The sequence below is a fragment of the Phocoena phocoena genome, chromosome 2 (genome assembly GCF_963924675.1).
Source record: "Phocoena phocoena chromosome 2, mPhoPho1.1, whole genome shotgun sequence".
NCBI classification, from domain to species: Eukaryota; Metazoa; Chordata; class Mammalia; order Artiodactyla; family Phocoenidae; genus Phocoena; species Phocoena phocoena.
The window spans coordinates 94,355,485-94,368,097 of record NC_089220.1 but is presented as its reverse complement, the minus strand read 5'-3'; positions in this window follow the sequence as shown (position 1 = coordinate 94,368,097).

Genomic DNA, 12,613 nt, shown 5'->3' with positions numbered 1-12,613 from the left:
TGGTGTTGAGTCCATTTCGTTGAGCAAGGAGTAGGTCTTGTCTATTACATATTTTGCTTATGGAATGTTATCTGTGCTAATTTCAGTCTCTGGTTTTATACAGCACCCCAACGCACCTTTCGCCATAAGCAAGCACTAGTTGATTTTCTAAATTTGAGACCCTGTTCTGTTTTGTAATTCAGTTCATGTGTAGTCAAGTTTACATTCCGTGTATTAGTGATATCTTATGATGTTTCTTTTTCTGTGTGACGTAGTTCACGTAGAATCACCGTACCTGCATCCAATCACTATGCCGCTACAGGCCTCTTGACACAGATTTCATTGTTGAGTGATATTGCATTGCACGTACGTGCCACAACTTCTTTATCCATTTTTTGCTTTCTGGGATATATACCTGGTACTGTAGACGAGCTTCTTAGGAACACAGCCGTCCCAAACTTTGGGGTGGCTCTCTGTTTTTGATTTTAATTTCACTAAGCAATAGGACCATAAGTGCATTTGCTATAGGCTGTGTTGCTTTATTTCTTACGTGTTTCAGGAAACACCATACACTTCTCCAGGGTGGCTGTTGGCAATTTACATCCTGCCAATCAGCATAACAAGGCGCCCTGTTCTCCATATCCTGTCCTAACTTTCTGGATTTTACACTTTTTTCAGATGGCCCTTTTGACCGGGGGGCAGTGAGATTTCATTATAGTGCAGATTTCCTTTGCAGGCTTGCTGGTTGTCCAAAAAGGGCGTATGCGTTTTTTCCTGAATATATTCAGGAAAAAACGCATACGCCCTTTTTGGCCAAGTGCATCATTGTCGACGTTCTGCCTCTTTTCCTATGCTTTCAGGGCAATTCCAGTCTACCCCTTGCAATCGTTTTCCTGAAATTCTGCCCCGCTTTCAAGTCCCCTTCGCAGGCTTACTTTAATATATTTTTGGAGGACAGCTGTCATTTATAACTCTGCAGGTTTGTGAATTACAGTGCCCCTGAGCTCCTTTCTTCAACTCGCTTTCTTTTGAGCTGGGCACAAATCCGCAGGATTGCTTCAGGCCCTAATCTGTTTCCAGCAGGGCACACTGAGCCTTTGTTTAATTCCTCTTCCAGGTGGGCAATGAGCGTTATATTTGCCCGTGCAGACACCTACAGCTAGTCTCTCATTGGTTCTCCCTATTTCTGTTCATCTTGCACAGAAATTGCAAGCTGTGCCAAACCGGAGGTTAAAGGCACTGACTCTCCAAGCGGGGAGAATGTTAGTAAAGCATCTGGAATGGTGAACCCGAGGACCAGGATACGAAAACTGAGATGCGTTTTAAATCGTTTCCCAATCACACGCTGGATGATACTCTGGGTTTCCCATGCATGTTTTAGCTGGAGGAAGAATCCCTTGAACCTGGAGAGTTGGGACCCATGGAATAGGTACCATGCAGTATGTCTTCAAAGGGTCTCCATTTGCTCACCGAAACTCACCAATGCTATCAGCCTGAAGTGTCCAGCCTTATGTCTCAACCAGCTCTGGGTGTAGATGTGGTCAATCCCGGTTGCATCACATGCCCTGAGTGAATTATTTAAGAATTGCTCTCTATTTCACTGTCTTTGTGTTTTGTTTTTGAAATTTATTTGGATAATGGGATTTATCGGATTTTCACTGCTGCGTTTCGGCCGCTGTACACATGCTTGATTCTCTTACGGAGACATATATATCCAAGGGTTTGAAGATTCTTCCTAGTCAGGTATATTCCTAGGCGTTGAATATGTGGTGTTGGGTCCATTTCTTTGAGCAAGGAGTAGGTCTTGTCTATTACATATTTGGCTTATGGGAAGTTATCTGTGCTAATTTCAGTCTCTGGTTTTATGCAGCACCCCAACGCACCTTTCCCCATAAGCAAGCACTAGTTGGTTTTCTAAATTTGAGACCCTGTCCTGTTTTGTAATTCAGTTCATGTTTAGTCACGTTTACATCCCGTGTATTAGTGATATCTTATGATGTTTCTTTTTCTGTGTGACGTAGTTCACGTAGAATCACCGTACCTGCATCCACTCACTATGCCGCTACGGGCCTGATGACACAGATTTCATTGCTGAGTGATATTGCATTGTACGTACGTGCCACAACTTCTTTATCCATTTTTTGCTTCCTGGGATATTTTCCTGATACTGTAGACGAGCTTGTGAACACAGCCGTAACAAATATTGGGGTGGCTGTCTGTTTTTGATTTTAATTTCCGTAAGCTATAGGACCATAAGTGGAAGTGCCATAGGCTGTGTTGCTTTGTTTCTTACGTGTTTCAGGAAACACCATACACTTCTCCAGGGTGGCTGCTGGCAATTTACATCCTGCCAATCAGTATAACAAGGCTCCCTGTTCTCCATATCCTGTCCTACCTTTCTGGATTTTACACATTTTTCAGATGGCCCTTTTGCCCAGGGGGCAGTGAGACTTCATTGTTGTGCAGATATCCTTTACAGGCTTGCTTGGTTGACCAAGAAGCGCGTATGCGTTTTTTCCGGAATATATTCAGCAAAAAACGCATATGCCCTTTTTGGCCAAGTGTATCATTTTTGACGTTCTGCCTCTTTTGCTATGCTTTCAGGGCAATTCCAGTCTACCCCGTGCAATGGTTTTTCTGAAATTCTGCTGCGCTTTCAAGTACTCTTTGCAGGCTTACTTCAATATATTTTTGGAGGATAGCTGTCATTTATAGCTCTGCAGGTTTGTGAATTACAGTGCCCCTGTGGTCCTTTCTTCAACTCGCTTTCTTGTGAGCTAGGCTCAAAACCGCAGGATTGGTTTAGGCCCTAATCTGTTTCCAGCAGGGCACGCTGAGCCTTTGGTTAATTCCTCTTCCTGGTGAGAAATGAGCATTACATTTGCCCGTGCAGACACCTACAGCTAGTCTCTCATTGGTTCTCCCTATTCCTGTTCATCTTGCGCAGAAATTGCAAACTGTGCCAAACAGGAGGTTAAAGGCAGTGACTCTCCAAGCGGGGAGAGTGTTAGTAAAGCGTCTGGAATGGTGAACCGAAGGACAAGGATACGAAAACTTAGATGCATTTTAAATCATTTCCCAATCTCACGGTGGACCATACTCTCTGTTTCCCATGCATATTTTAGCTGAAGGAAGAATCCCTTGAACCTGGAGAGTTGGGACCCATGGAATGGGTACCATGCAGTATGACTTAAAAGGGTCTGCATTTGCTCACCGAAACTCACCAATGCTATCAGCCTGAAGTGTCCAGCCTTATGTCTCAACCATCTCTGGGTGTAGATGTGATAAATCCCGGTTGCATCACATGCCCTGAGTGAATTGTTTAAGAATTGCTCTGTATTTCACTGTCTTTGTGTTTTGTTTTTGAAATATTTTTTCTGTTTTTTGTACGCAGGGCTCTCACTGTTGTGGCCTCTCCCGTTGCGGAGCACAGGCTCCGGACACGCAGCCTCAGCGGCCATGTCCCACAGGCCCAGCCGCTTCGCAGCATGTGGGATCTTCCCGGACCGGGGCATGAACCCGTGTTCCCTGCATCGGCAGGCGAACTCTCAACCACTGCGCCACCAGGGAAGCCCCTGAAGTTTATTTTGATAATGGGATTTATCGGATTTTCACTGCTGCGTTTATGCGGCTGTACACACGCTTGATTCTCTTACGGACTCATATAAATCCTTGGGTTTTAAGATTTTTCCTAGTCAGGTATATTCCTAGGCGTTGCACATGTGGTGTTGAGTCCATTTCTTTGATCACGTAGTAGGTCATGTCTATTACATATTTGCCTTATGGAAAGTTATCTGTGCTAATTTCAGTCTCTGGTTTTATGCAGCACCCCAACGCACCTTTCCCCATAAGCAAGCACTAGTTGGTTTTCTAAATTTGAGACCCTGTTCTGTTTTGTAATTCAGTTCATGTGTAGTCAAGTTTACATTCCGTGTATTAGTGATATCTTATGATGTTTCTTTTTCTGTGTGACGTAGTTCACGTAGAATCACCGTACATGCATCCACTCACTATGCCGCTACGGGCCTGATGACACAGATTTCATTGCTGAGTGATATTGCATTGCACGTACGTGCCACAACTTCTTTATCCATTTTTTGCTTTCTGGGATATTTACCTGGTACTGTAGACGAGCTTCTTGGGAACACAGCCGTCCCAAACATTGGGGTGGCTGTCTGTTTTTGATTTTAATTTCCCTAAGCTATAGGACCATAAGTGGAAGTGCCATAGGCTGTGTTGCTTTGTTTCTTACGTGTTTCAGGAAACACCATACACTTCTGCAGGGTGGCTGTTGGCAATTTACATCCTGCCAATCAGCATAACAAGGCTCCCTGTTCTCCATATCCTGTCTTACCTGTCTGGATTTTACACTTTTTTCAGATGGCCCTTTTGCCCGGGGGGCAGTGAGACTTCATTTTTGTGCAGATATCCTTTACAGGCTTGCTTGGTTGGCCAAAAAGGGCGTATGCGTTTTTCCTGAATATATTCAGGAAAAAACGCATACGCCCTTTTTGGCCAAGTGCATCATTTTTGACGTTCTGCCTCTTTTCCTATGCTTTCAGGGCAATTCCAGTCTACCCCCTGCAATGGATTTCCTGAAATTCTGCCCCGCTTTCAAGTCCTCTTCGCAGGCTTACTTCAATATATTTTTGGAGGATAGCTGTCATTTATTACTCTCCAGGATTTTGAATTACAGTGCCCCTGAGCTCCTTTCTTCAACTCGCTTTCTTGTGAGCTGGGCACAAAACCGCAGGATTGCTTCAGGCCCTAATCGGTTTCCGGCAGGGCACGCTGAGCCTTTGGTTAATTCCTCTTCCTGGTGGGCAATGACCGTTACATTTGCCCGTGCAGACACCTACAGCTACTCTCCTATTGTTCTCCCTATTCCTGTTCATCTTGCACTGAAATTGCAAGCTGTGCCAAAGAGGAGGTTAAAGGCACTGACTCTCCAAGCGGGGAGAGTGTTAGTAAAGCGTCTGGAATGGTACACCCGAGGACCAGGATACGAAAACTGAGATGCATTTTAAATCGTTTCCCAATCACACGGTGGACCATACTCTGGGTTTCCCATGCATGTTTTAGCCGGAGGAAGAATCCCTTGACTCTGGAGAGTTGGAACCCATGGAATGGGTAACATGCAGTATGACTTCAAAGGGTCTGCATTTGCTCACCGAAACTCAACAATGCTATCAGCCTGAAGTGTCCAGCCTTATGTCTCAACCAGCTCTGGGTGTAGATGTGGTAAGTCCCGGTTGCATCACATGCCCTGAGTGAATTATTTAAGAATTGCTCTCTATTTCACTGTCTTTGTGTTTTGTTTTTGAAATTTATTTTGATAATGGGATTTATCGGATTTTCACTGCTGCCTTTATGCCGCTGTACACATGCTTGATTCTCTTACGGAGACATATAAATCCATGGGTTTTAAGATTCTTCCCAGTCAGGTGTATTCCTAGGCGTTGAATATGTGGTGTTGAGTCCATTTCGTTGAGCAAGGAGTAGGTCTTGTCTATTACATATTTGGCTTATGGAATGTGATCTTTGCTAATTTCAGTCTCTGGTTTTATGCAGCATCCCAACTCACATTTCCCCATAAGCAAGCAGTAGTTGGTTTTCAAAATTTGAGACCCTGTTCTGTTTTGTAATTCAGTTGATGTGCAGTCAAGTTTACATTCCGTTTATTAGTGATATCTTATGCTGTTTCTTTTTCTGTGTGACATAGTTCACGTAGCATCACCGTACCTGCATCCACTCACTATGCCGCTACGGGCCTGATGACACAGATTTCATTGCTGAGTGATATTGCATTGCACGTACGTGCCACAACTTCTTTATCCATTTTTTGCTTTCTGGGATATTTACCTGATACTGTAGACGAGCTTCTTGGGAACACAGCCGTCCCAAACTTTGGGGTGGCTCTCTCTTTTTGATTTTAATTTCCCCAAGCAATAGGACCATAAGTGCAATTGCCATAGGCTGTGTTGCTTTATTTCTTACGTGTTTCAGGAAACACCATACACTTCTCCAGGGTGGCTGTTCACAATTTACATCCTGCCAATCAGCATAACAAGGCTCCCTGTTCTCCATATCCTGTCCTACCTTTCTGGATTTTACACTTTTTTCAGATGGCCCTTTTGCCCGGGGGGCAGTGAGACTTCATTGTAGTGCAGATTTCCTTTACAGGCTTGCTTGGTTGGCCAATAAGTGCGTATGCGTTTTTTCCTGAATATATTCAGGAAAAAACGCATACGCCCTTTTTGACCAAGTGCATCATTGTCGACGTTGTGCCTCTTTTCCTATGCTTTCCGGGAAATTCCAGTCTACCCCCTGCAATCATTTTCCTGAAATTCTGCCCCCCTTTCAAGTCCCCTTCGCAGGCTTATTTAAATATATTTTTGGAGGATAGCTGTCTTTTATAACTCTGCAGGTTTGTGAATTACAGTGTCCCTGAGCTCCTTTCTTCAACTCGGTTTCTTGTGAGCTGGGCACAAAATCGCTTGATTGCTTCAGGCCCTAATCTGTTTCCGGCAGGGCACGCTGAGCCTTTGGTTAATTCCTCTTCCTGGTGGGAAATGAGCGTTACATTTGCCCGTGCAGACACCTATAGCTAGTCTCTCATTGGTTCTCCCTATTCCTGTTCACCTTGCACAGAAATTGCAAGCTGTGTCAAACAGGAGGTTAAAGTCACTGCCTCGCCAAGCTGTGAGAGTGTTAGAAAAGCATCTGGAATGGTGAACCTGAGGACCAGGATACGAAAACTGAGATGCATTTTAAAACGTATCCCAATCTCACGGTGGACGATACTCTGGGTTTCCCATGCATGTTTTAGCTGGAGTAAGAATCCCTTGAACCTGGAGAGTTGGGACCCATGGAATAGGTACCATGCAGTATGACTTCAAAGGGTCTGCATTTGCTATCCGAAACTCACCAATGCTATCAGCCTGAAGTGTCCAGCCTTATGTCTCAACCAGCTCTGGGTGTAGATGTGGTCAATCCTGTTGGATCACATGCCCTGAGTGAATTATTTAAGAATTGCTCTCTATTTCACTGTCTTTGTGTTATGTTTTTGCAAATTATTTTGATAATGGGATTTATCGGATTTTCAATGCTGCGTTTATGCCACTGTACACACGCTTGATTCTCTTACGGAGACATATATATCCAGGGATTTTAAGATTCTTCCTAGTCAGGTATATTCCTAGGCGTTGAACATGTGGTGTTGAGTCCATTTCGTTGAGCAAGTGGTAGGTTTTGTCTATTACATATTTGGCTTATGGAAAGTTATCTGTGCTAATTTCAGTCTCTGGTTTTATGCAGCGCCCCAAGGCACCTTTCCCCGTAAGCAAGCACTAGTTGGTTTTCTAAATTTGAGACCCTGTTCTGTTTTGTAATTCAGTTCATGTGTAGTCAAGTTTACATTCCGTGTATTAGTGATATCTTATGATGTTTCTTTTTCTGTTTCATAGTTCACATAGAATCACCGTACCTGCATCCACTAACTAACCCCTACGGGCCTGATGACACAGATTTCATGGCTGAGTGATATTCCATTGTACGTACATGCCAAAACTTCTATATCCATTTTTTGCTTTCTGCGATATTTACCTGGTACTGTAGACGAGCTTCTTGGGAACACAGCCGTCCCAAACATTGGGGTGGCTGTCTGTTTTTGATTTTAATTTCCCTAAGCTATAGGACCATAAGTGGAAGTGCCATAGGCTGTGTTGCTTTGTTTCTTACGTGTTTCAGGAAACACCATACACTTCTCCAAGGTGGCTGTTGGCAATTTACATCCTGCCAATCAGCATAAAAAGCCTCACTGTTCTCCATATCCTGCCCTAACTTTCTGGATTTTCCACTTTTTTCAGGTGGCCCTTTTGCCAGGGGGGCAGTGAGACTTCATTGTAGTGCAGATTTCCTTTACAGGCTTGCTTGCTTGGCCAAAAAGTGCGTATGTGCTTTTTCCTGAATATATTCAGGAAAATATTTTCCTGAATATATTCAGGAAAAAATGCATACGCACTTTTTGGCCAAGTGCATCATTGTCGACGTTCTGCCTCTTTTACTATGCTTTAAGGGCAATTCCAGTCTACCCCCTGCAATCGTTTTCCTGAAATTCTGCCCCGCTTTCCAGTCCCCTTCGCAGGCTTACTTCAATATATTTTTGGAGGATAGCTGTCATTTATATCTCTGCAGGTTTGTGAATTACAGTGCCCCTGAGCTCCTTTCTTCAATTCGCTTTCTTGTGAGCTGGGCCCAAAACCGCAGGATTGCTTCAGGCCCTAATCTGTTTCTGGCAGGGCACACTGAGCCTTTGGTTAATTCCTCTTCCTGGTGGGAAATGAGCATTACATATGCCTGTGAAGACATCTATAGCTAGTCTTTCATTGGTTCTCCTATTCCTGTTCATCTTGCACAGAAATTGCAAGCTCTGCCAAATAGGAGGTTAAAGGCACTGACTCTCCAAGTGGGGAGAGTGTTAGTAAAGCATCTGGAATGGTGAACCCGAGGACCAGGATACGAAAACTGAGATGCATTTAAATCGTTTCCCAATCACACGGTAGACGATCCTCTGGGTTTCCCATGCATGTTTTAGCTGGAGGAAGAATCCTTTGAAGCTGGAGAGTTGGGACCCATGGAATGGGTACCATGCAATATGACTTCAAAGGGTCTGCATTTGCTCACCAAAACTCACCAATGCTATCAGCCTGAAGTGTCCAGCCTTATGTCTCAACCAGCTCTGGGTGTAGATGTGGTCAATCCCGGTTGCATCACATGCCCTGAGTGAATTATTTAAGAATTGCTCTCTATTTCACTGTCTTTGTGTTTTGTTTTTGAAATTTATTTTGATAATGGGATTTATCGGAATTTCACTGCTGTGTTTATGCCGCTGTAGACACTCTTGATTCTCTTACGGAGACATATAAATCCATGGGTTTTAAGATTCTTCCTAGTCAGGTATATTCCTAGGTGTTTAATATGTGGTGTTGAGTCCATTTCGTTGAGCAAGGAGTAGGTCTTGACTATTACATATTTGGCTTATGGAATGGTATCTGTGCTAATTTCAATCTCTGGTTTTATGCAGCACCCCAACTCACCTTTCCCCTTAAGGAAGCATAAGTTGGTTTTCTTAATTTGAAACCCTCTTCTCTTTTGTAATTCAGTTCATGTGTAGCCATGTTAACATTCCATGTATTAGTAATATCTTATGTCTTTTTCTTTTTGAATTATGTGACTTCGAATGATCACACGTAACTCCTCTGGAGGTGTTATAACTGGCCGTATTTCATTGATTTCCAGGCTGAGTAATATTCCACTCTACATAAGCACCACATCTCTATCCGTTTTTTCTCTGCAGATACATTTAAGTTATATCCTAGTCGAGGATCTTTTAAACAGAGAGGTGGTAAACATTGGGGTGCCTGTGTCCTCTCGATTTTTGTTTTTCCCAAGATATACGTCCATGAGTGCAAGTGCCCTGTGCTCGGTAGCTCATTTTTTAGATGCTTTAGTAAACACAATACACTTATCCAGAGTGACCGTTGGCAATATACATTTCCACTATAAGACTCACAGGGCTCCCTTTTCTCCTTGCCCTGTCCTGCATTTCTGGTGTTTACACTTTATGAGGACGGCTCTTCTGACTGATGCAAAGTGATATGTTTTGTAGTATTGATTTCCAGTGCCCATCTGTTTGGTTGGCTAAAAAAGTGTATGCCCTTTTCTTGAATATATACAGAAAAAGACGCATACACCCTTTTTGGCCAACTGCAATGTTGGCAATGTTCAGCCCCTTTTCTTGTGCTTAATGGCGGGTCCTTTCTACCTCTTCCAATCCCTTTCCTGCCATTCTCCGTTGCTTACAAGTCCTTTTCTCTGACTTTCCTCAAGACATTTTTCAGTGATAGATATTTTCAATTCTGCAGTTTCGTGAATTTTAGTGCCCCTGAGTTCCATTTTCCAACTTGTGTTTATGGGAACTGGCCACAAAGCATCAGGATTCCTCAAGCCCTATTCTGTTTCCATGGGCAACCCTAGCCTTTGGTCAATTCGTCTTCCTGATTGGAAATTAGAGTGACATGTGCCTGTCTGAACACCTAGGACTTGTCTCTCATTGTTCCTCCTCCATCTGCTTCATCCTCTGGACAAATTCCAAACTGTATGCAACAGGATGTTGACAGTGCTGACATCTCCAAGTGGGGAGACTGTTAGTAAAGACGCTGGAGTGGTGAACCCTAGCACCAAGAGATGAGGAGATGAGATGCCTTTTCCAAACTTTTCCCGATCAGACGGTATACCATCCTCTGGGTGTGACAGGCATGTTTTAGGTGTAGGAAGGGTCCCATTCATGTGAGGAGAACACCAAGGGATTTTAAACATCAGTGTCTCTCCGCAACCCAAACTGGGGAATTTTTTAAGCTACGGCTACACATATGTTCATTAAGGGCCTTGGGAAGTAGGCAGAGTCCAAACTTTAGATGATTGAAGTCTTCAGGGTCAGAAGCACTCACCACTGTCTTCCCTTAGATTCCATTTTTACTGTCATTGATGGATGATGTCAATAAAAATATCTATTCTTTTTCAGATCATTTCCCCTTATAGGTTATTGCAAAATATTGAGTGTAGTTCCCTGTGTTATACAGTAGTTCCTTGCTGATGATTTCATACATAGCAGTGTGTATGTGTTAATCCCAAACTGTTAATTTATCCCTCCTCCTACCATTTCCCTCTGGTAATAATAAATTATAAGATTTTATGCTTCTCAGAAATGGGGGAGCTGAAAGAGTGGTATCATTTTCAATGCAAAAGCATTTAAAACAAGATTGAAGCTTTAACCAAGATTATTAGATGTACATCCTTGGAAAGAAATCACTTTGTTTCTCTAATATTGACCTGACAAAGAAGACAAACCTTTTCACTGAACTTGCTTATAAGAAAGTGACGGAAATATCAAATGGAAGTGTTAGAAACATCTTATTTTACCCGAGCCTTATACACTGTTCTATGTTAATTACAGTTTGGCTCACACATCTGTTCATTGAAGTTACAATGTTCTCAATTTCTGTTACTGATCCTCCAGAGTGGACGCCAACAAGTGTCCCCCTGCCCAGTGTCATTGGAGCCAATAGATCGAGACTGAGTTTGGTTCAAAAGCAAAGGAAACTTTATATTTTGATCAGAGAATGGAGAGGTGCTACCCTGTGGGCTGTGGGCTGGGCTGCTGTGTAGAGATCCTGTCAGAGTCACTGGGAGGGAGGGGGCTGAGCTCTCGAGGACCTGGTTGGCTGCAGCTCAGGCTCTATGTCACAGAGTCTGAACTGGGCCCCAGGAGCTGAAGTGTCATCGAGCCATTCTGCTCTAGGAAATCTGGTCTGAAGTGCCGGGTGTGGAACCTCTGTATGCGGGACCCTAGGAGCACCTGAAATTAGACAAAGCACAAAGGATATAAAAGGTTAGACTTTATTTTATTGCCCAGATTCTATTTTTATCTCCCAGGCACTTTTAAGGGGCTTTGCCTGGGACAAACTTCTCTTCTGCCTTTTGTCCCTTTCCTCATTCTTGGAGTGCTGCGGGTGCAGACCCTTCTTCTGTAACTGCTGAGTGCTGAGTTAGGAGGCTTCATACCCGTGGGCGAGGGTCAGAACTTCTCCCCAGCAGCCTCCAGGTGACGTTGATTGTCCCCAGGCCTCCTGCCTCCCTTCTCATCCGCCTGAGCACCAGTATTGGAAGTGTTATAGATTCTAATGACCTTTAAGGGTCCAGAAAGGAGATGTGCAGTGGCACTGTGAGGTCCAGTTTCACCCCGCCCCACATTTGTTCGGCCACCTTAGGCTGACCGTTTCTGCCAGCCTAGATGCTCTGACTGACCGTTTCTGCCAGCCTAGATGCTCTGACCAACAGTCTGCGCTTTCTTCCATTAGGCCCCTGAATTAACGTAAAAACAGCACCAGGTGTGAGGATCCTGCCCGCTCAGCTCCCAGACAGTCCAGGGTCAGTGGTTATGAAGGATCATGATGGTCACTGAGTCAAGAGCCTTTGGAAGTAAACAGGAGTCCAGCCGGTCTTATTGGCCACCATCATCAGGGTGTCTGTAGGCTTTTCTATGGTGACAGCATGATATACGGTTCCCCCGCCAAGATTATTAGCTCCCCTCTGGGTACAGTAAGTCCTGCAAGCAGTAGTCTACTCTTTTGGGACACACTCTTGTTGTTTTATGAGAGAAACTCCAGGTCAAGTGATGGTCACACGGGTCGTCATGGTGCCCCGTTGTCCCCGGTTATCTCTCTGGTGGTTGGAGTTGGAGGGCCTCCTCAATCGAGGTCAGTGTGCCCACGGAGCAAACCCTGCAACTTTAGGGCATGGTTGGGGGTTAGGATCACCACGTGGGGTCCGTTTCCCTTAGAAGGGAGGTGGCCTTTTGGGCTGCTGATTTCCAGGTTTTCAGATACCACCAGTATCTTGGCCAGATGTGGCGATGGGCCAAGCCCCTTGGTGACCATAGTTTATCCTACCTGGATGGCATTCTTGCATTGTTCCATTTCAAGTGGTCCCAGTTTTTGCACTAATACTCCAATGGCGATTCACCTTTCACCAGGTATGTAAAGGTCAAAGGGTTTAGCTAAATTAGGGAGTT